The sequence below is a fragment of the Rousettus aegyptiacus genome, unplaced genomic scaffold (assembly GCF_014176215.1).
Source record: "Rousettus aegyptiacus isolate mRouAeg1 unplaced genomic scaffold, mRouAeg1.p scaffold_m13_p_8, whole genome shotgun sequence".
In the NCBI taxonomy this organism is placed as follows: domain Eukaryota; kingdom Metazoa; phylum Chordata; class Mammalia; order Chiroptera; family Pteropodidae; genus Rousettus; species Rousettus aegyptiacus.
The window spans coordinates 44,546,295-44,569,160 of NW_023416311.1; the positions used below are offsets into that span (position 1 = coordinate 44,546,295).

Below are 22,866 nucleotides of genomic sequence, written 5' to 3' on the forward strand. Positions count from 1 at the left end.
TCTGCTGCCTAGTCTTTCTCCTCCAATCTTCATGCGCACTTTCTGCTTCCACTAGCATCACCACCAGAATCTGAGCTCTTAACATTCGGTTCTGAGGAGCAAGGGCAGGCCCTTCAGCTCCTATGCATCACTGACAGACCCTTTAGCAACTTTACAGTGAAATTGTCTATGGTGGAATATAAACATTTGTCATGTTCATAGTGATGGTTTTCTTCAGAATGTCCTTACACTTTTATACTAGCTATACATAGTATTATATTCTCTTCCTCCATATGACCAAGAGACCCCTCCCAGGAGAGATAAGAGAATAATAAGCCTGCATCCTACCACTGTTGTATGAAAATATTTGGCATGTCCCAGGTACGCGATAAACCGTCCCCCAACACCCAGTGTTGGTCTCATCCTTCTAACACTATCATCTTTCTGTCTCGTGAATTAAGTAAATAAAATGTGGGCACTGTCTAACTCTAACATCTAAGTAGTATTGCCTAGGTCAGTAGTTTTTAAATATAACAATTCCTTTAAAAATAAAAATATAGTTGAAAAAAGATATCCAGATGGCAAATAAGCATATGAAAAGATGCTCCACATCATACGTCACCAGGGAATTTCAAATTAAAACAAGGAGATCCCACTACACAGCTATTGGAATGGCCAAAACCCAAAACGCTGACAGCACCAAATGCTGGTGAGGATGTAGAGCAAAAGACACTCTCACACATCCCTGATGGAAACTTAAAATGGCATAGCCACTTTGGAAGACAGTTTGGCAGCTTTTAACAAAACTAAACGTACTCTTACCATAAGATCTAGTAATTGCTCTCTTTGGTACTTCCAAAGGAATGAAAATTTATCTCCACAGAAAAACCTGCACACAGATGTTTAAAGCAGCTTTATTCATAATTTCCAAAACTTGGAAGCAACCAAGATGTCTTTCAGTAGGTGGAAGGATAGATAAACTGTGTTGTATCCAGGCAATGGAATATTATTCAGTGCTAAAAAGAAATGAGCTATCCAGCCATGGAAACACATGGAAGAAACACAAATATATTTTACTAAGTGAAAAAAAAAATCAATATGGAGAATATCTCATGATTTATATCAAGTTCAAATGCAGGTCTTTGGATGTAACTACTCTTAATCTGGAAACCTATGAACTGAAAAATATAAGATATCCGATTCCTACACCCCAGAGTACAAAGTAAATACAGTCTTCATATGGTATTGACAATGTTCCAGCTCCCAGAGTCCAATTAACTCAAAGTCCAGAATGTTATTCTTGTCATAATTTATGCAGTTGTACCAAAATGAAATAAGGCAGAGCTCCATAAGTCTATTAGTTGCTTTTATCCGACTTTGGTTTGCTATGTGATTGACAGAAATAAGTGTATTTAATAATGCCCAGCCATTTCTATTAGAAATGCAATGGGCTATAAATTAAAGGGGTAACTGATTAGCAGCTACCACTTGCTCTGAGGCCTAAAAAACAAAGACTTCCATGGATGACTATCTAAGACCATGAGAGCCAGTACAGAGGATACTCTTGGCACTAAGCTAGGGAGGAAAAATAAAACATTCGAAAATTGACACGAATCTAAATTTTTAGAGAGTAGTATTTATAAGGGCTTTGTGAGACTTCCAAAACCCAGTTTTAACATATATATTCAGATATATACATTTTTAAGAGAACAAAAAAGATATAGCATAATAACTTCATGGTACAGTTGTTATGTTTAACAGATGCTATTTAATTTTAAGTGTGGGTTTATTAATCTTTTTCAGTTACAAGCAGAACTAATCTATCCTCAGTAATTTGGGGCAAGTGATTATGTAACAGAGTCAATAATTTCTTTTAAATTTTCTGGATCTCAACCTGAAATTTATTGTCTTGAAAAGCTGAAAGCCAGGAGAATTTTCCTGAAACCCAGCTCCACAGTACTGCAGAAGAGAGAAAACAGGTCATTCTTCTGTGCAGTCATTCATTCTGTGATGCATGTCTCAGACTGAAACAGAGTGAGTCTCTTTGGTTCCAGAATTATAAGGAACTCTGCTAATGAGAACAAAAGATCTTAGAATTATACAAAGAGTTGATGATCTTGGAATAGGAACAATTAAAATAATGGTAAAAATAAAATAAAATAAAAACCACGTCTGGACTTAAAAAAAAAAAAACAGGGAAACCAACAAAAATATATCTCAAAAACATGTTGAATAAAAAATAAATTACAAAGAAAAATATATACTATGTGATACACTTAATTTTTAAAGCAAAGTTATCTACCCTTTATGAATATATGCATATGGAAATAAATATGTGTGTATATATATATATATATGTATGTATATCTATACGTATACACACACCAGTTTCAGCATGATGGTTATCTCTGAGGGACAAGCAGAGTATTCCAGAAGAGCATCAAGAAATGGCTGTAATTTATGGCCACGCCACCCTGAATGCGCCTGATCTCGTGAAGCTAAGCAGGGTCGGGCCTGATTAGTACTTGGATGGGGGAATACCAGGTGCTGTAGGTGTCTAAAAAATATATTAAGAAAAGAAATGGCTTCAACTGAATCTCTAACATTTTATTTGGTGTGTATGATGGATGCTTGCGATATTATTCTTTATACTCTTCTATATGCTCTATATATTTCATAAGTTAAAAAATTTATAGAAATCCAGAATGCTTTCCAAACAATATGCCAACACTGATATAAGAAGCTGGCAATGGATACAGAATAGCATAGGACCTAAAAGAAAAGTTCACAAAAAGAAACAAAACAAGAATGATGGGGGTAAAAAAGAATAAGAATGAAAAGAAAGTGAATTCCATTAGCCTTACCCTCTATAGGTTTCATCAATTCCTAGAAGTCCCATGCTCACCCAAAAATCAGAGCACAAAAGAAGAGTACATGTACTTTTTTTTTTTTTTTTTTTTTTTTTTTTTTACTATTTCGTTACTCATTCTGGATTGTTTTTACCCTTATTCAGCACTTAGTCTAATTTGCTGGCATGACAGGGTGACTCAGACCTTCAGCACAGAGGATCAGAGTTCTCAGGTGCTTTACCCTTGTTGAGTTATTGTTGTCACAAATTTTAATGTATGATTATCATTGAGTTTAAAGGCATCACAGAATGACTTGGTGAATTCCCTTATTTTAGACATTTTTTTTTTCTGTCCTCATTTGTGTAGCAATAACCCTGGCTCCTTACTGGAAAACAGTGATAAAGCTTGTTGAAACTAACAGTCTCCTAACAGTATGATAATTCCTTTTTTTTTTTTTTACTATTTCAATAGCACAGGAGCCAAAATTGTTCAAGTGGAGTCATAGCTTCAGGCTCATTGGATTTCTTACTGCATTCCCTGGCCCAAGCATTAGTTCACCAGCCCTGAGACTGAGAACTTTTAATCAAACAGATACTAAGATTTCATAGTTAAAAAAATAAATTCCCTAAGTGGGTTGCTCAAAGACAGAGAGCCAATCTTACTTCTATACTTATTTCTCAAGTTCATGTAGTTCACTTATTTCCAAATTCATGTAGTTTACATAGCATAAAATATTGATCATTAGTTCAGTGTATAAACTGCATCCTTGAGAACAGATCTTGTACCTTGTGAAGTGTGATGTTCAAGCTTTTAATAAGCCACTCTATCATCCTATTAGGCAAAGTTTTTTCCACATCATGGAAAAGTGGACAAGTTAATGGTAGTGGATCGCAAAGGAGGACATGTACCCAGTCATACCTTTTTTATAAGAAAAAGTTTCCTGTGGTGTGTGGCAATGTTATGCAAATCTAACGTTGGTATATCGGGCATTCAAAGCCCTCAAAGGACAATGTTGGTAGAGTCATGAAGAAAAGGGCTGGAGCTAGATAATAGCACTGAAAAAGAATATATAAACAAGAAGGACATTGGGAAAAATTCAGAAGCCTGAGTTTCACTAATACTTAAAGAATGAGAAGGAGCATAAATGGTCACAGACAGAGGAGTACAGCTGTGAGAAGATGGTGTTATCAACACTGAGCATGTAGAACAGGTTAGCATGTACAAGAGAAGCCTGTAAGCTGCACATTGGGAAATGTTCACTGGATTTGGCAATTAGATGGTAGATCGCAATCTTCAAGAATGGTTCCCAAAACATGGCAGGTTGAAAGCAAATCACAGAGAACTGAGTAGTGAAAGATAAATGAAGGAATAAAATACAGTTAATAGAGAAAGAGAAATAAGAACAGAAGAAGAGAAATTTACTTGAGATGAGAGTTGAGAAACTATACAGTGTTGGATTGGAGACAGTGTCAAAGTAGGGTAGTTTGAAAATGGGAGACACTTCAGTTTCTTAAAAGGAGGAAAATGAGACAGTGCAGAAGATAAATTGATGATTTAGGAGAGAGAGATGTATATAAATGGAACCATGTCTGTACAAATGGACAGGAGAGTGATTTAAGAGAACAGAACAGATGAAGAAGTAAGATGGAAGCATAAAAGTCACCTTGTTTTTAAGAACGGAAGAGAAATCTGTCAGATAGGTGTAAGTATGAATAAGCCTCCTGGTAAGGTGGCAAAGGTTATTTGAAAGGGAGTGTATACGAGTCCTTGAAGTGATCAAAGGCATTTAAAAGTCACCAGTCCATTACCAGAATGGAATAAAAATGGGATCAAGGAAAAAATTAAAAGATAACTTGAGACAAATAATGAAAACACAAAATGACTCAAAATCCATGGGACATAGCATAAGCAGTCCCAAGAGGAAAATTCATGGCAACACAGGCCTACCTCAAACAACAAGAGAAATTTCATACAAACAATTAAAATAGAATCTAAAAAACAATACAAAAATCAATGAAATTAAGAGGTTTGTTGAAAAGATAAACAAAATTGATAAGCCTTTAATCAGATTCGTCAAGAAAAAAAGAAAGAAGACCTAAATAAATAAAATCAGAAATAAAAAGAAATGACAGTTGACACTGCCGAAATACAAAGGTTTAAAAGAAAATACTATGAACAATTATATTCCAATAAATCGTACCATCTGAAAAATATGGATGCATTTCTAAAAATATACAATCTTCTATGGCTGAATCGGGAAGAAATAGAAAATCTGAATTGACTAATTACTAACAAAATCAAATCAGTAATCAAAATCTCCCCACAAACAAAAGTCCATGACTGAATGGTTTCACGGGCGAGTTTTACCAAACATTCAAAGAAGAATTAACACCTATTGCTCTCAAACTATACCAAAAAAATTCAAGAGGACGAACAGCTCCTAAGATTATTTATGAACCCACCATTAGCCTGATTCCAAAACCAATTAGAAAAAAAAAAAATTATAGTTCAAAGTCTCTGATAAACATAAATGCAAAAATTCTCAACAAAATATTAGCAGATGAATTTAGCAATACATTAAAAAGATCATACACCATATTCAAATGGTATTTAATTCCAGGATGCAGGTTAGTTCAATATCTCTGAATCAATTAACATAATACATCACACAAACAAAATGAAAGATGAAATCATATGATAATATCAACAGATGTAGAAAAAGCATGTGAGAAAATCCAGCATCTATTTATGATAAAAACTCTCATCCAAGTGGAAATGGAGGGAACATTGGAAAGGAGGAAGTAAAACTGCCATTAATTGCAGATGGCACGATACTATATAGAGAAAACCCTAAAGACTCCACCAAAAAACTATTAGAACTGATAAATGAATTCAATAGCAGAATACAAAATTAATATTCAGAGATCAGAGGCATTTTTATACACCAATAATAAACTACCAGAAAGAGAAATTAAGAACATAATCAGTGTGAATTCCATTCTTGGAATAAATTTAACTAAGGAGATAAAAGACCTGTACCTGAAAAATTATAAGACATTGAAGAAAGAAGTGGAAGAAAATACATATAAATGGAATCATACACCAAACGCATGGATAAGAAGAATTAAGATTTTTAAACTGTTCAGACTACACCTAACGCAATCCATAGATGTGATGCAATTCCTATCAAAATAGCAATAATGGCTTTCAAAAACAAAAAAATCCTAGGATTTATATAGAACCTAAAAGACTCCAAGTAGCTGTGGTAATCTTGAGAAAGAAGAACAGAGTTGGAGGTAGTTTGATACCTGATATCCAACTATCCTTCAAGGCTATGGTAGTCAAAATAGCACAGTACTGGCATAAAAACTGACACATAGATCAATGAAACAGAATAGAGAAATAAACCCATGCCTATATGTTCAATTAATCTATGACAAAGGAGGTAAGAATATACAATGGGGTCAAAATAGTCTATTCAATAAATGATGTTGGGAAAACTGAACAGATACATTTTAAAAAATTTAACTGGACTACCTTCTTATCATATACAAGAATAAACTCAAATTAAAGACTTACACATGAGACCTGAAACCATAAAACTCCTCGAAGAAAACATAGGCAGTAAATTCGCTGGCATTGCTCTTAGTAACATTTTTTCTTATATATCTCCTCAGGCAAAGGAAGCAAAACAAAAACTAAATAAACAGGGCTACATAAAACTAAAAAGTCTTTGCACAGCAAAGGAAACCATCAACAAAACAAAAAGACGACCCCTAAATGTAAGAAGGTATTGAATGATACATTCAATAAGGGGTTAATATCCAAAATTCATAACAAACTTATACAATGCAATGCTAAAAAAATAATAAGCCAATTAAAAAGTGGGCAGAGAACCTGAATGGACATTTCTCCAAAGAGGATATACACATGGCCTGTAGACATATAAAAAATTGTTCAGTGTCACTAATCATCAGAGATATGCAAATTAAAACCACAGTGAGATATCACCTCACACCTGTCAGAACGGCCATCATCAATAAATCAACAAATGGCAAGTGTTGGTGAAGATGTGGAGAAAAGGGAACTCTCATGCACTGTTGGTAGGATTGCAAATGGGTGCAGCCACTATGGAAAGCAGCACAAAGATTCCTCAAAAAGTTAAAAATAGACCTACTTTATGATCCAGCTATTCCAGTTCTAGATATTATCCAAAGAAGTCCAAAACCTAATTTGAAAAGACAAATACACCCCTGTGTTTATTGCAGCATCATTTATAATAGCCAAGATATGAAAGCAACCTAATTGCCCCTCAATAGATAACTGGGTAAAGAAGTAGTACATATATTCACTGGAATATTATTTGGCCATTAAAAAAATAAAATCTTACCATTTGCAACAATATGGATGGACCTAGAGAGTATTAAGCTAAGAAGTTAGACAAATACAATATGATCTCATTTACATGTGTATCTAAAGAACAAACTAAATGAACAAGCAAAACAGAAACAAACTGAGATAGAGATAAACTGATCATTGCTAGATAAGAGGGAGATTAAAGGCTGGGTGAAAAAGGTGATGGGATTAAGAAGTAAAAATTGGGAGTTACTAAAGAGTCACAGGCATGTAAAGTATAGCATCATAGGGAATATAGTTGATAATATTGTAATAACTGTATATAGTATCAAGTGGGTACTAGAGTAAGTGGAGGGATCACTTTGTAGATTATATACATGTCTAACCGCTCCGCTGTACACCTGAAACTAATATGAAATAATACTGAATGTCAACTGTAATTTAAAAATTTTTAATTTTTAAATTTTAAATGAAAAATAAAAGTCACCAATCCCACGATAATGCTTTGCATGACAAAATTATAGTTCTTCGAGATGATAATCATAGTATCTCAGCTACATTAAATCCAATACATTTAGAAAATGTTTGTATGTAAAAATACTCACAAAATAAGTCTCACAGATAAAATTAATTTTGTCACTTAAAACTCTACATAGGAACATAACACATGATTTTCTAAGTATATCTTTCCCAAAAAGACCTACTTTGATATAAAATAAAGAGTTGGATCATGGTGAGTCATACAGTCTACATAAGATTGCTCTCACAAAATAATATTCTTTCTCTGGTTCAATACTATATTAGAAAGGAAGGCATGTTGTCAGTGCCAAAAAGCACTGCAGTACATGTTAGTGGGGTATGCACATGTGGAGCGAAGCCATTTTCGTTTCTTATTGCAGAGAGATGCCAGCTACTATCTCAGCCATTGCTGCAGGAATAGATTCTCCTTTAACTCTTGGAAGACCCAACTGAACTCTTTCTCCTTCTTTAACTTCCTTTTTCTTTAGATCAGATACCTGGTTACATCCCATTCTTCAGATTTTTTCCTCTAAGCCCTCTTATAGAGGATAGAGAGGCTTTCTTGTTTAAATAACTTTGTCTATTAATGCAGAAGACATACATATTAAACTATATGCAATAAAGGGCAATGCAAAAGAGGTTATAATGGTTATTTCTTTGTATAGGCAACTAGAATTTTTAGTTATTAAAAATACCAGTGCCCCCATCCCTTTACTCAGCGTGATTGTTTGACAGGTAGCATCAGTAAATCAGGCTATTTACTGACCTGATTACAATTTTGAGCCCATCAATTATAATGTTATTTCCGTTACTAGACAGATTGTGTATGATGGGAAAAATGTTAGTTGCTAATGTAAAACTAATCTGCTGGCAGGTTAAATATTTGGTTCTTCGGGGAAACTCCTCCTGTTGTTATGATGGCCTACAACAGTCAACAATTTAGTTGGGGATTTGAGGAGGTTCTCCTAACTTAGTAAAAATGATACATTGCTGTTCAAGTCACATACTGAGTCCAAGCCTGAACGCTTGAGGTTTTCTAGAATGCAATTTCATACCACTTTCTGTAGCTCCACATACTCCAAAATAGGAATTAATTCATACCAGACACAGCATTAACTTCCTACAATTCACTCTTTTGAAGTAATCGGGTATGAAGCAAGTCTCCTGTCCAAGAGTTAATGCCTTATTGCCCTGCCTGCCATGAAGAACTATAAGTCTGGGATATGGTACCTTAACCAACAGGGAATACAGGAACAGACATTTAGCAGAAATAATGACTTACCAATGCCTGCCTCATTTCCCTGTGCCTGGTGGTATCCTCATAAAGTCCATTTAGAAAGGGTTCAGTAGCTTGTAAGATATAGATTTTGAGTTCTAAAATGTCTAAAGATGAGCAAATGCCACTTTTTTCTCCTCTGGAGCATTTCTAACCACATTTTGTTGTTACTGTAGCCTCAATGCTGTGTAAGACAAACCTATTTGGAACTCTAAAAATAGCATCTTCCAAGCTACTTCTCTGCCTTGTGAAGTTCCCAAAGAAAATCTATTGAATGACTTGCCGCTCATTACAACCAATCTTTACAAATGGTGGGACTGATTTTTTTTAATCCTGGAAGATGCCAGATTGACAGTGGGGTCTTTGATTTGGGATTATGACTATGATAAAAGAGAGACTAATGTGGCAGTGAGTCTGCCAGCCTCTGCCTTCCACAAAGCATTGGAAAGTACGTTTCTCAATTTGAGCCGAGAAGAGTAATGTCTGCATTCAATACCTGGCTACCTTCCTGGAAGCCAGACAGACTTGCCAATTGTGATAATTAGGGCAGAGCCAACATCTCTGCCACCTGGGCAGAAATGCCTCTAATGGTTTAACCAAAAACTAGAAGGAAGTCATCGTTCTATAGTGCTTCTTACATGTCACCATTTATAAAAACAAACAATTCTATATATCCTATTCTGGGTCTGTTATGTTGTGGGTCATTTTTTAAAATAAAATATAGGGACATCAAATAAGGGGAAAAGGACATTGTTTCTTTCCCTATCTCATCTATCAAGTCTTAGACCATTCCTAAAACAGACAAGTGTCATATTACATCCACTGTTCACTGTTCATTCTTTCTACCACTCATAGGAACTAGAAAACTGTTAATTGCATAGTATGTTTCAAAACAGTCTGAAACAAAATTTCTTAGAGAATGAGGGAATGTTCTTTCAGAGTTTATGGTGTGATGGCTAATTATTTTTCGGGGATGGTTTTAAGAATGGCTCCTGCTACTAACAACATTAAGACTGGATGGGATATCGACTACTAGTCGAAGAAAACAGTACTCTTGAAACATACTCGAGAAAATCAAGAAATCCCAGTTCAAGCAAGTTCAAAAAACTGATCTTCTCTTACTGATAGAGATGCAGCTTCTCAGAGCACGAGAATGTCTCCAACAGAGCTTCTGTCCTAGCTCATCAAGGTTCTACCTTTACACATGCTGGATATGCTGAGCTATATCTTCAGGTACCTTGGATAGGGCACTTTCTCCCTCCTCCTCACCCTACTAGTTTAAAATAAAAAAAAGAAAGCAAATAAACACAATGCCTTCTTCACCTCCTTGACTCGTGATTAAATTTTCCTTCATAGAACACTAGCATTTCATTTACTAATTAAAAGTAGACCTTTACCTTTACAAAGTAGACCTCAGAACCTTACCTTTTAATAAGCCAGAGGGCCAGTTGGCACAAGAGTACCTGTTTTGAAAGGATAGATGCCACAGTGTGGGGAGAAATACACAGGTAGTTAAAGGGCATTTAAGACAGAGTGTGAGCATCTCACAAGTAACCCAGGGTCAGCTTTAACTCTCAGACTGACTTGTTGGAGGAATGCTTGGAGCCTCAGTATTACAATCAGAAACCAGATCTCATCGTTGCTGTATTAAGCTGTAAAACTTGGAGCAAATCATCTAATGTCTTTAAGTTTCATTTTCCTCTTTTATAGAATGCATGTCAGCCACCTGGCCTTTAATAGGGATTTCAGTAAATGATACCCACTATATAGATAAATGACTGTGTCAGCATCCCACAGTAGGGACCCACAGAGATACTCAGGTGAGAGACATTGACAAAGAGCGATGATGTTAATTATTCATTAGAAATAGCATCAAAAACACATGGAAAGAGAGATTTTTTTCCTAAAATTCCTTTAAAATTTTTTTGAACAGTTATTAAAATGTTAAATTGTTAAAATGTTCTACTGTCTCAAACAGTCATTATGGCGAGGAAGGTGTTTAGCCCTGGCTCCCAGTACAGGGGTATAAAATAGTTCGCTTTGCTCCTGGGCAGATTGACTAAAGTGGAATTAACCATCCTCTCAGTTTCACTAAACTTTAGTTGGGCTGCTTCCTGACTCTGGCCCCTGACCTCTCTTTTCTTAGAGCATTTATTTTAGAAAACTTGTCATTACAAGACCTTTCTCTGCTCCTTTGATATGTAGGTAAATAACCTCCCAATCTCTTATAAGTTGCACAGCCCAGGAAATGTTTTTCTCAAGGACCTAGGAATCATTTTTGAATGTAAACATCAGAAGAGTAGCGTCTCTACCTCCCAGTCTCTGTGAAGGGTACAAGTCTGACTTCCGTGGATGTCAATTAGCAAACACAGGTGGCTTAATTCACAGGAAAAAAAAAAAAAATTGCAAACTCAGGAATAACTAAATGTGCTTGACAAATTCCATTGATCAACTTCCTGGCTAACATCCTCCAGTACTTTTCCACTAGTTCACCCCCAGGGCTTAAAACCCTAAGCCGTTTGTTTCAGGGAAGTATCCAAACTTGCTCTGGGCTCTCTGCCCAACTGCTAGCAATAGTATTGAAATAAAATCAACTTCTGTCTGCTCATCTTGTCCAGTGCCATTTTTTTCTTTAACAAGCTCCACTCTCATTTTAGAGCCTTCCTCTCCCTAGTCTAGTACAGTTTCCAAAACCTCTGAAAGGTAATGAATTGCAGGATGATGAAACTTGCAACAGAGGCAAGATTCAGGGAGGTCCGTTTACACTTGCAGGCCTCTAAGGTCTGCTACAGAATATCTATCTATCCTCACATATTTTTCTCTCCTGACTACCTCAGAGGTAAATTGGTGTAGCAAAGTGTGATGGTAATGGCCCCATATTTGTTCATGCTTCTTGAATGCATGGTCTTTTGCAGTGTGACTTTGCCACCTTACCTATAAACAGATGAAGTCTTTTTCTTCAACACTTAGTCTTGAGCTTGATTTTATATTTTGCTTTTGCTGATGGGGCATTAGCCAACATACCAGAAGCACAAACTTCAAAAGTGTGCATTGGGACTTGCCCTTACTTGCTGCTATGTGGGCCCCACTGCCTCTAACTAATGAGGAACCACATGGAAAGATCCCAGCCCTCACAGCTTCTCCAGCTCAGTTTCCAAATACTTCAGTGAGGCTGACCTAGCCCCAGCTAATCTATTATAGCCCAGAACATCTAACCAGCCTACAGACTCATGCTAAATGATAAGCATTGTTCTAAGCATCTGAGGTGCACTTTTTTTTTAATATAGCAAAGCTAATACCATCAGGATGTTGCATCTATAAGAAAACATGAATGAATTCGTAGCCCAGAGAAATGATGAGAAATTAACTAAAGAGGGACGTCCAAGAAAATATTCCTTCATCATCATGAGTCTCAAACCTGAAATGTTAGCTGAGATTTAAAAGAAGTTTTTTAAAAAGATAATTCAGAAACTCATAGAAAATCAAACTCTCTATAGGACTAAAAATATTTCAGCTTTGAACACTTTTTTCATTCCTATTAGACTTGAAAGCATGCTCATTGATCTAGCAAGAGCAATTTGCTGATAATTAGGCTGGCAAGGCAGGCTTAGAATTGTTACTAAAAAGGTGGATGAGGGGTCCCTGTAGGTCACAGAAGCCACTGACCTAATGAGAGAGAAAAGATAAAGAAGCAGCAACTGAAATGCTTCTGTTCCCTGAAATTAAGATGAGATTAAATTCTATCAGAGAAAAATAATTTCCAACCAAAAAGTCACCCTGTTGTGTACTTGATACAAAGAGAGTCTTTTAGTCAAATTCCCCTCCCGAGAGCCACCATGATAATCATACATTCCTTTCACATGGTATTACTTTTCCTCTTCCTCCTTCTTCCATGAGTATAAACAATATGCACTGTCCATGTCTCCCTTTAGATTTGTAGTTCCTGGAGGGCAGAGACTGTGTTTAATTCAGGTTTTTATCTCCTGCAGCGAAAAGCACCCACATGGTGCTCAATAAATGTCTGTTACATAAATGAATGGAAGAGGGCGATTTCTATGTAATATTAACATCCAGACTAATATCCAGATGACTCTGTCCCCAAGGCCTAAACAGGAAGCTTGGCAAAAAAAAATGACCAATTCCTTGGCATGAAATAAAGTTAATATTACAAAGAGCTACATAATTCATGAAACTGTGTCATTTTATTCATGAAGGTACCTGAAATTCCACCAGAAATTGACATTTGATACATCTATAACATGTTTTCCTTTGAGTGAACTCCAGATAGTATTTGTTACTTGCACCCATTTTTGTTTGGGAGACCAGAAGGCCTGACCAGAGAACAGACTTCTTGGAATGGCAAGAAGGAGTTCTTCTCCTGATATAGCACATGTCAAACTAGTTGTACCTTGAGGTAAATACTTTGTGGAAACTCAAACTAATTAAAAACAATACTGTTTTACTTTCAACTGGTTAATATGGTAAGATTATTTTTACCATGTCAGTTGCTCATACCCCAAAAAGAAAAAAACAAAATGAATATCCCTTCCCTTATTAAATATTATTTTATATATTTTTTAAAAAGAATCAAATCAATTCTATTTCGAAAGGCACATTAAAAGTAAGCACAAAGCACAGGGCACACTTCATAGAAGATTAGAATTGTTAACAGGTTTTTTTCATCTACCAGAAGAAATCAAATGAAGCCAGTTTGCCTCTGGGGTTTTAAACATCATTACAATTCATCTTAATAATGAAGTTAAAATTAACTGAAAGAAGATAAAATGGAAAAAAAAATCCCTCTCATCACTAACATGGATTTATTCATAGAAAAATAGATAAAAGTAATATCCATTGGGCATAGTTAAGAAAAAAATCAAAATAACCACTATATAGGGACCCATGATTGAAGCAGCACCTCAAAGAGTCATTTTGTGTTTATCGAAGCATAAACTAATGCAGAACACACACACTTTATACTCACATATAAACATATGCTTGGAATACACACATATCTACTACAAAAAATAAATGCAATCACCAAGAGATCTTTAAAATTACATTCAAAAATATCACAAACAAGAGACGATCCACTTACCATGAATTCTGTTTCTGATATCACATATAACTTACCACAGAAACTCAGTTCTGCATCACGTAAGCTTCCCAGGTTGTCTTTCTGGAATCTTTCTGTGGGGAATAAAAAGACTGATGAAAAGGTCAAAAGGGGCATCTCTACTCCACAGGGCCTCAAAATGTCTTCGGGAGCACTCCTTGCCTTGACTTTCATCCTCCCCCCTGAGAGAAAGAACAAAACAGGCAGCTTGCTCATTGGAAATGGACAGGAAACTTTTTTTTTTAACCAATTAAATCCTTTTCAGAAAACTAAAGCTGTCACGCTGGAGATATAATGATGGTAACAACAATGAATTTCAGAGCCAAGTCACACAGTTGCAGATGCTGTGTTTGCTTGGCTATCAGGTGAGAACACTGCTTACTCATTCACACTGCTACGCTAAGGTAAAGTTTAGAATTCAGTTATGTCTCTTAAAACCAGTAAATTATTTTGTGACTGAAAAAAAAATTTTTTTAAACCTGTAAGTTTCCAGAGGAGGTATGCAAAGCTCTAAATTACAGGACTGAAACTGTTGATTTGTTTTTTTGTTTGTTTGTTTGTTTGTTTTTGAGAGTCGGAGAGATGATTGATTTATTAGCTTAATTTTTATTCAGTGTTTTTGGAAAATAAAATATAAAGAAGCAATGAAAATTAGGAAATAGAGAAACACAAATTCTCATGAAGTTTTTACCTTTTCAAATAAACAGTTCTAGAAAGGTTGAGGAGAAAATCAAGACTATCCATTCCTAACACAGAGAGATCATTCTCTCCTCTCTTCCTCTAATCATCAACTCTAATTAGAGTTTCTAGCCTTTAGTTCTGATTTCTTTAAATATTTAGCTTTTTTCTTTTTTTACATTAGACTAGATATGGAGTGCAATAAGGTATTGAAAAGTCACAACTAGCATATTATCTATGTTCAGATGTGTTATCATTGGTGATGGGGTTATATGGTTAATTCTAAGTATGGTGTGAATAAACACTCGAAAAGTTACCTGCAACCTGTATAACTGGGTAATAGATGCACAGAAATTAATGCGGGCATAGAAATCTTCCCCACAGAATACACATTTATGTAATAAAACGAGAGAAGACTTAGGTGGAGAAATTAGCATGATTAGGTGGGGTTGACTAAGGAAAATATTTAAATAATTTTATAGTACCGTTTCATTGAAAAGATAAAGAATCCTAGAATTACAGTTAGTGAGCAGTACAGAATATAATATGTGATGGAAGGCTATGGAATCATAAAGTTCTAGTCAGTACACATGTGGTGTATATGTCATCCCTTTAGAACAAATCAAAAAGGTGCTTCATATCACACAATTGGTAACTTCCTGGAATACAATATATTCAGTATATTTATACATAAGAGGCACTTCATGTAGTGGTGAGGTGCATAGGCTCTGAATTCACACTGCTTGGATTCAGACTCCAGTTCTTTTCTTGCTAGCTGTGTGAACTTGCATAAAGTTATACTGCTTTTTGACAACTTTCATTTATAAAATAAAGATAATCCTATCAGTTAGTGTTCAAGCAGGAGAGAGGAATTCTATAATAATTTGAATGGGGGAGAGTTTCAAATAAAGAATTGACTATAGGGGGGATTAGAGTAAAGAGAAATTGGTTAATCAAAGGAATAAGGACTCTAAAGCAGCAGTCCTCAACCATTTTGGCACCAGGGATCGGGGCTCCTATGAGAATCTAATGCCCGATGATCTGAGGCAGAGCTGAGGTGGTGATGCTAGTGCTGGGGAGCGGCTGCAAATACAGATAAAACTTTGCTTGCTTGCCCTGCTGCTGACCTCCTGCTGTGTGGCCAGTTTCTAACAAGCCACAGACAGGTACTGGTCCGTGGCTCAGATGTTGGGGACCTCTGCTCTGAAGAATACAGAAATAGTAGTTATAACAAACAGTCTTTGGGCTGTAATTGAGCACCCAAGGCATCAGCTGCCCCTGGGCTGAGATCCAGACCTCAGAGAAGACACATCCATGGCTCACTGGATAGCAGAGAAGCTACTATGGTCCCTCACTGGTGGAACTTGCTGAAACTTCACCATCTGCAACTTACCAAAAACTTACATTACCCTCTAGGGTCCCAAGGAAAGTCGTTTATGAGGAGGTGTCTCAGTGAGGACACTCCACTATAAAACAGGCTGAGGGGAGAGCCAGGGGAAACTGAGGGCCACCAGGTGCTGAAGAAGCTGAACAAGTTCCAGGAAACTACCTAGTGAACACACCGGAATCAAGAAGGGAAATCCCTTTATCAGCACTTCTACTGATAAACCTTAAAATCATGCCAGCTGGCAAATAAAAACTATTTAAAGGGCCCAGATTCATTTTCATGGTGCAGAAGTGATGGCTAAATTTAGAGCTGAGACAATGAATTGATAACGAGCACAGGAATAACAGAGTCATTGACAGCATTGAGAATATATTCCCTATAAAGCACTTAGTACAGATTCTGTGGCATAGTAAGTATACCTTTCATTCATTCAACAGTATTTAAAGACGACTACTATATTCCAGGTACATTACTAAGTACCAGGGATTTGATGCTGAACAAAATCGGCACAGTTCCTATTTCAGAAAAGTAATATGAGCTGTAAAATTGTGCCTTTTAAAATGATTTTGATAAACAGCAGATTCATAATGTCTATTAAGTTTGTGTGTGTGTACGTAATGGTCTGCTGCAACACCATTATGTTCTTTTCCTCAGTTTTTCTCTTTCGTGTGCCTGATTGAGTCCCTAGCACTTGGAGATATACATGGAAGGTGTAAGGAATAGAGGATACCTTAGTATATACTGACTAGATTTTCATCGCAGCTTAGAGTTACTATTGCCGCTAAGCTCTTCTCATCTGGAACATGGAAAAGAAAGGATGGCCAAGTAGTTAACAGAGGAGAAGACCAGCAGGCCTGCCTTAAGATCATTAAGATTGTGTACAGCTTTAGAGATGTGGAGGCTACATCGTTATTCATTCTTTTCTCTTAAGGGACTGCTTATAGCTCTTGAAGATTAGAGTCAGAAATTTAAGGACTGACTAAACACTGTTGGGGTCCTTCTCTGTTAAATTTATCAAGAAGAGCCAATGCTGTCATTGGCCCTAACATCCTAGGCTGGTCTCTTATTAATGTCAGGTGACGTATAATAAGAAAACAACTAGATTAGCTACATTTTTTAAATGACATGGTTGTGGGCATTTAGCCAACAAATTTTTGAGTTTCTGCTATGAAGTGGACATTGTATTAAATACTGGAGTATACATAGTGAGCTCTAGATATACTGATGACTTCCACCTATATATAACCATCACTTCTCTGAGTTCCAAATTCATTTGTATAAATACCGATTTGATATTTAAATATTTGGTAGGAAGTTTAAAAAGATTGTTCTCGATTTCTCACACCTGAACCTCGAAACTGAGCATCTTCATGTCTTTCTCATTTCAGGAACTGGCACTATGCTTTATCCATTCGATAATGCTAAAACTTAAGAGTAATCTTTAATTTTTCATTCTTCTCATCATCCAGAATCTAACCCATCAGCAACTCTTCTTGACCAAATCTTCAAAATATATCCTGAGTCCAACAGTTTCTCCCTACCCCCACTCTGAACTCTCTAGTCTAGAAGCCATCATTTTCTGGTCGTACTACTATTTAACAGTTATCTATTTGTTGGACTTCCACCTTCTATTCTTTCCTGCCATGTGAAGGCTAACGTGAGCTTTTCAAAATTATCTCATGCTCCATAGCAGAGAAAACTACTTGTTCAAAAATCTAGGGTTTCTTTTTTTCTTGCTTTCAAAGCTAGAGTGCATTTTATACTTTCCTTTGCAGTTAAGTTTTGACATACAACTCCTTTTAGCTAGTGAAATATGGGTAATATTTGCCCCTGTCAAGTGTAACCCCCAAACACTCACATATATGATTCCCCATGCTCTGTCTCCTTCTGCTCGCTTGATGCAACAAACATTAAACTTGCTTCCAAATAGAATAACGTTGGGTCTCTGAATTGCCCCTTTGTATATTTTTTTAATTTGTGACAGTAGCTAGAATTGCCTTAATTAGTACATTCTCTAATACAAAATTCTCCAGTGGCTTCCCATTACATTCCAAATAAATTTAAAATTCTTTCCATGCCTTCTGAAGTTCTAATGACCTGGGCATTACATCCTATGATTTCATCTCTTCCTCATTCATTTTCCTCTACCCACACTAGCCTATTGCTGTTTCCAAAATATTCCAAGCTAATTCCTATCCCAGGAACTTCATGTTTGATTTTCCCTCTGCCTGGAATGCCCTACTTTCAAATATCCATGTCTGCTCAAATTACAATTTCTTAAAGAATCTTACCTCATATCCATCAAATGTGGTATTTCCATGCCTATCATTTCCCATCTTACCTTCATAGCTCTTATAACTACCTGTAACCGTGTCAATTTTTTATTTGTTTCCTACCTTACTATCTATACCTCCTACTACACCATCAGCTCCATAAGAACAGCAACATTTTTTTCCCTTTCACTGTTAGCTGAATCTTGGCTAACTACAGTAGTGTCTAAAATCAATATCTGTTGGACTAATGAATAAAAGCAGGCAGAATGGATAGATGAATGCGGTAAACAGAAAATTCCTTTGTGGTAGGCAATCTCTAAAAAGACCTCCTGCTGGTATTTATACCCTTGTGTAGTCTCCTCCACTTGAGCTTCTAACTAGCAGATGCAATAATATTGAAGGAGTATCTCTTCTGTGATTAGGTTATATGAGACGCTTCCCTCCTGCTAGCTGACTCTCTCTATTGACTTTCTTGCCTTGCACACTTTGATGATGCGAGCTACCATATGACAAGTAATTGTGGGCAGCCACTAGGCCAACAGTCAGCTGGAAACTATAAGCATTTACTCCAACAACCCATAAGAACCTGAATTCTGATATAAGAGCTTGATAATGGCTCCTTCTCCACTCACACCATCAGATGATGCCTCAGCCTTGGGCAACACCTTGATGGCAGCCTCGTGATATGCTGAGCAGAGAACCCAGTGAAGTCATGCCTCGGTTCCTGACCCAGAGATCCAATGAGAGAAGACATGTATGGGATTTTAAATGGCCAAGTTTATGCTAATCTCTTACACAGAAACAGGTAACTAATACACCCTCGGAGAGCAACTGATCTAGGTAGAGCAAAAAGAAATTAAAAGAAAATCTATTTAAATCTGTTTTCTTTTTTCTGTAAAACCAAATAAGATAATAGAATACTAAAATGTGCTTCTTTCTTGAATGCTTGATGCCCTAAAAATAATCTGATATCTAAAAACAGTGTTTTCCAGTTTTACTTCCAGATTTGGTAAGGAAAGGATAAGAGTAAATTCTTACTATTCTGGAAAGTCATCCTGGATGCAGAGTGTGGTACCCTCAAAACAAGAACAGTGCTATATTTTCCCTTTATCCACACAGCAGTATCATCTAGGAACATAAATATTTAGGCTCATTCTCTGAGAAACTGTCGTTTATGAGATGACTGGTTGCACCTCTTTCATTATTTCTTTGAAATAATATAAAGAAAAATTAGAAAGGCAAAGTTACTTTGTTCTCATTGCTTATATCCTTAGTAGATTAGTAAGAAAACTTTAGGGGTAGACAAATCATGGAAACCTTATATTTGTTTCAAATATGTTGATAAGGCTTGGTCTGGTTGTGCACTTATAAAATGTTTTGTTCCCTTTAATTACTTTTGAGAGCTAGTAAACACTCAATTTAAAATGTTTTATTCCTTCTATGTTATAATACTCCAAAGATGAAAATAAATTTCTGTTCTAGAAAGAATGAAATCAAAAATTGAATTAAATGGGAAAGTAGTGGTGAATTTTCACTCAAATAAATATGTGAGACTAACTGACAAAGAAGCCTGTTTAGATTCTCACTCCTCTAGTAGTGTGGTTGAACACAGTCTAATAGGCATTTAGCTAGTGACTAGAGCAGAAATCTAGGGTCTGCAGCCCTTAATGCCTATATCTGTGAGAATGCACTGAAGCCACTAAAATTATCACTGAAGACTTGAAGTTAGTGTCAAATTAGGGGATTTTTTCCCCAAGGGGATTAGGCTAGAGAAATAGATAAGTTTAGGCTTAAATGTCCCAATGGCAGAGTGTTGGAAAGTAAAAATAATTTCTGATAACATAAATAGGGATTATCAAAATAGCTATGCCTGCAACAAACTTGTAAGTTCTCATTTCTTGCAATCAAGAGTCCACTGGAGATTTTAAGTCATTTTCATTTTGCTATTATCAAGAAAAATAAAGTCTAACACTCATGCCTTTACCTGAACCACCAGACATCTACTTAGGTTTAGAAAATATAATGTTACATCAGCACTGTGTAGGAGTAATACCAGTGCTTTGGTGCCTAGAGGAAAAAGAATACTACACCAAAAAATTATAAATTACTTTTGATTTTTCTTTTGATATTGAGATCTTTACGCAATTGATTGCACATGCAACCAAAGGGGAGAAAAACAACTAAATGGGTTGTTTTGTTTGTTTTGTTTTGTTTTTGCTTTGCTACAGAATTCATGTAGGTACAATCGACTTGCCAATAAATTAAACAGAAAAAATTAAACTTTCTCCTTAAGAGAAGAAAAATCATGAACATCAGCCTTTATTCAATCCCAGTCCAGATCCATGGAAATGAAAGGAAGGAAAAGTTAAAAATTAAGGTCTATTTGAATCCATTCTGTCTGCAGGGTGAAAAGCAAGGAAAGAAAAAATATTTCATCTACTAAAAGATTAATATAAGAGCTCTTCTGAGTGATAACCACATTGCTTCCTCTCGGAGCTAATTACGCCTTTGAATCGCATTCACAAAGGAAGACACAAAGTAACCTTCAGCAAGTACTTATTTTAATTGCTTAATAGTGAACACTTCTTTTTGAGCTAATTGGTTTTTTTTTTTCTGGGAGGTACACAAATCCTTCTGTTCTCAATAGAATGATGAAGATGAACAATGTTATTCCTTCAGAAGGTAGACTTGTAATATTATAATTATTGATATCAGATTGTTTTTATCAAAAGATAATCGTAAATTCAATTTATTTTGATCATGAATTATTCTATGAAGTTTTTGAAGGGCCCAAAGCTCGGAAATTAATCTACAGTTCTGGTCCGTGTCTTCATAGGAAAGAAAAGAGGTTTTCTGTAACTTTATTTCTACACACACACCCATACAGAAAACCGAGAGGCTAGGGCTGAGACTGCCTTACCATACAACCTCAGTGGCCTTCCAAGAAAGCATGTGCACATACAAATACCTCCTGCAGGAGAGACTCATATCTTCTAACTATCCAGTGGTATACCATGGTACAAATTATGTAAATAGGTTATTTGGTAGGTTGGTGTATTTTGTTACTCAAACTGTTTATAACTGATGGTACACAGTGACAATAAACTATAACCCAAATTTTAGTAGGTATTATTATTCTTTTTAATTCTCCATAGACAATGTACCTCTACAAGTGCATTATGGGCAGACCACGTCACTACCACCATCTTGTTATGTCACTTGCTAGACCTTCTTGATTCATACTATCATAATAAATTCTCATAGTTTAGGAAAGGAAACTCAGAAGATAACTAACTTTTCTTACAAGGTTACTCCACCAGTTACTCAACTAGCTAAACAAGTTACTCAACTTATTCAGCTAGTAACTAGTGGAGCCAGAATTAACACCAATTAAAACCAAGAGCTTCTAATGCCAAAGGCCATATGTTAACCACTATTTATGCTGCTCAAATGAGGAATCTGAGTCTCCCAACTATCACTTCCTTCTTTATTCCTTAAATGTCACATTCCCATTATAGGAGTACTCAGGCTTACAGAAATGACATTTGCCCTCAAGTTTCCCTTATAATATGTGAATCCTGCTAGAAGAAAGAGCCATACGTGTAATGCAGAGGAGGGCATTGGCCTCTTCTCCCCTGCCAAAGATAGGGAACAGAGATAGAAGAATGAGTCTGTATGAATACTGCATATATTACCAATCCAGGTATTCCACATGAAGAGTGCATCTTCCCTTAACTTGAAAAAGGTGTAGACCCCTCATCGCCTAAATATCTCAGTTTACTCTCCCTTCAAATCCTTCAAATCAACAAAACTCACACATATATATATATTACATATAATATAATATAATATAATATATATATATATAATGAAAGTACCCAGAGAATTTTCTACTTCCTTTATTATCTATTAATTTCAAAATTAAATTCACTAAAACATGTTCATAGTACCACAAGGCTGAGACTAAATAACCCAGATTTTGAGAAATGTACTTATGAAGACTATATAATTGCTTCATCAGCCTGTAAACTAACCAGAACACTTTAAGCGAATGGTTTACCCAACAGGGAATGGATATTCTCACAGCCAACATTCTGGGAAGGATATGAGAAACAAAGTCTTAAAAAGAGGTAAGGAGAAACTAGCTTTCTTCTCAGGGAATGGGGTTAATTTAGTATGAACTACTGAGTGTGGAAGTAGCTGGTACATTTATGATGATGGTTAGTGAGCTGCACCAATCACATAGAGCCACCGGGAATAAGATAGGAAATTCATTCTCTGAGGTCCCTTGCACAGGTCTGTGCAGTAGCTGTAAGTATTACTCCATTAGAGTTTCACTGAAAGTTACAGGCTTGTCTCTGCTATATTATGGGAAATTAATAAGTGCCAAGTCCATGTTTAAGATAAAGCTACAGTGGGATTAAATAACTGGA

At 36.0% G+C, this 22,866-nt stretch overlaps 1 long non-coding RNA gene across 7 annotated transcripts in view; it reads right to left on the reverse strand.

The window, feature by feature from the left end:
* LOC107506542 overlaps positions 1–22,866 on the reverse strand; it is a 310,970-nt gene that overhangs the window by 265,369 nt on the left and 22,735 nt on the right. For 6 of the 7 annotated variants that reach the window (XR_004952354.1, XR_001595954.2, XR_001595952.2 and 3 more), the window contains exon 1: positions 14,078–22,239. This is a non-coding gene — a long non-coding RNA (uncharacterized LOC107506542). Of the gene's footprint in view, positions 1–14,077; positions 22,240–22,866 lie in introns of those variants that run through there. The other variant, XR_001595953.2, reaches the window with a different exon arrangement.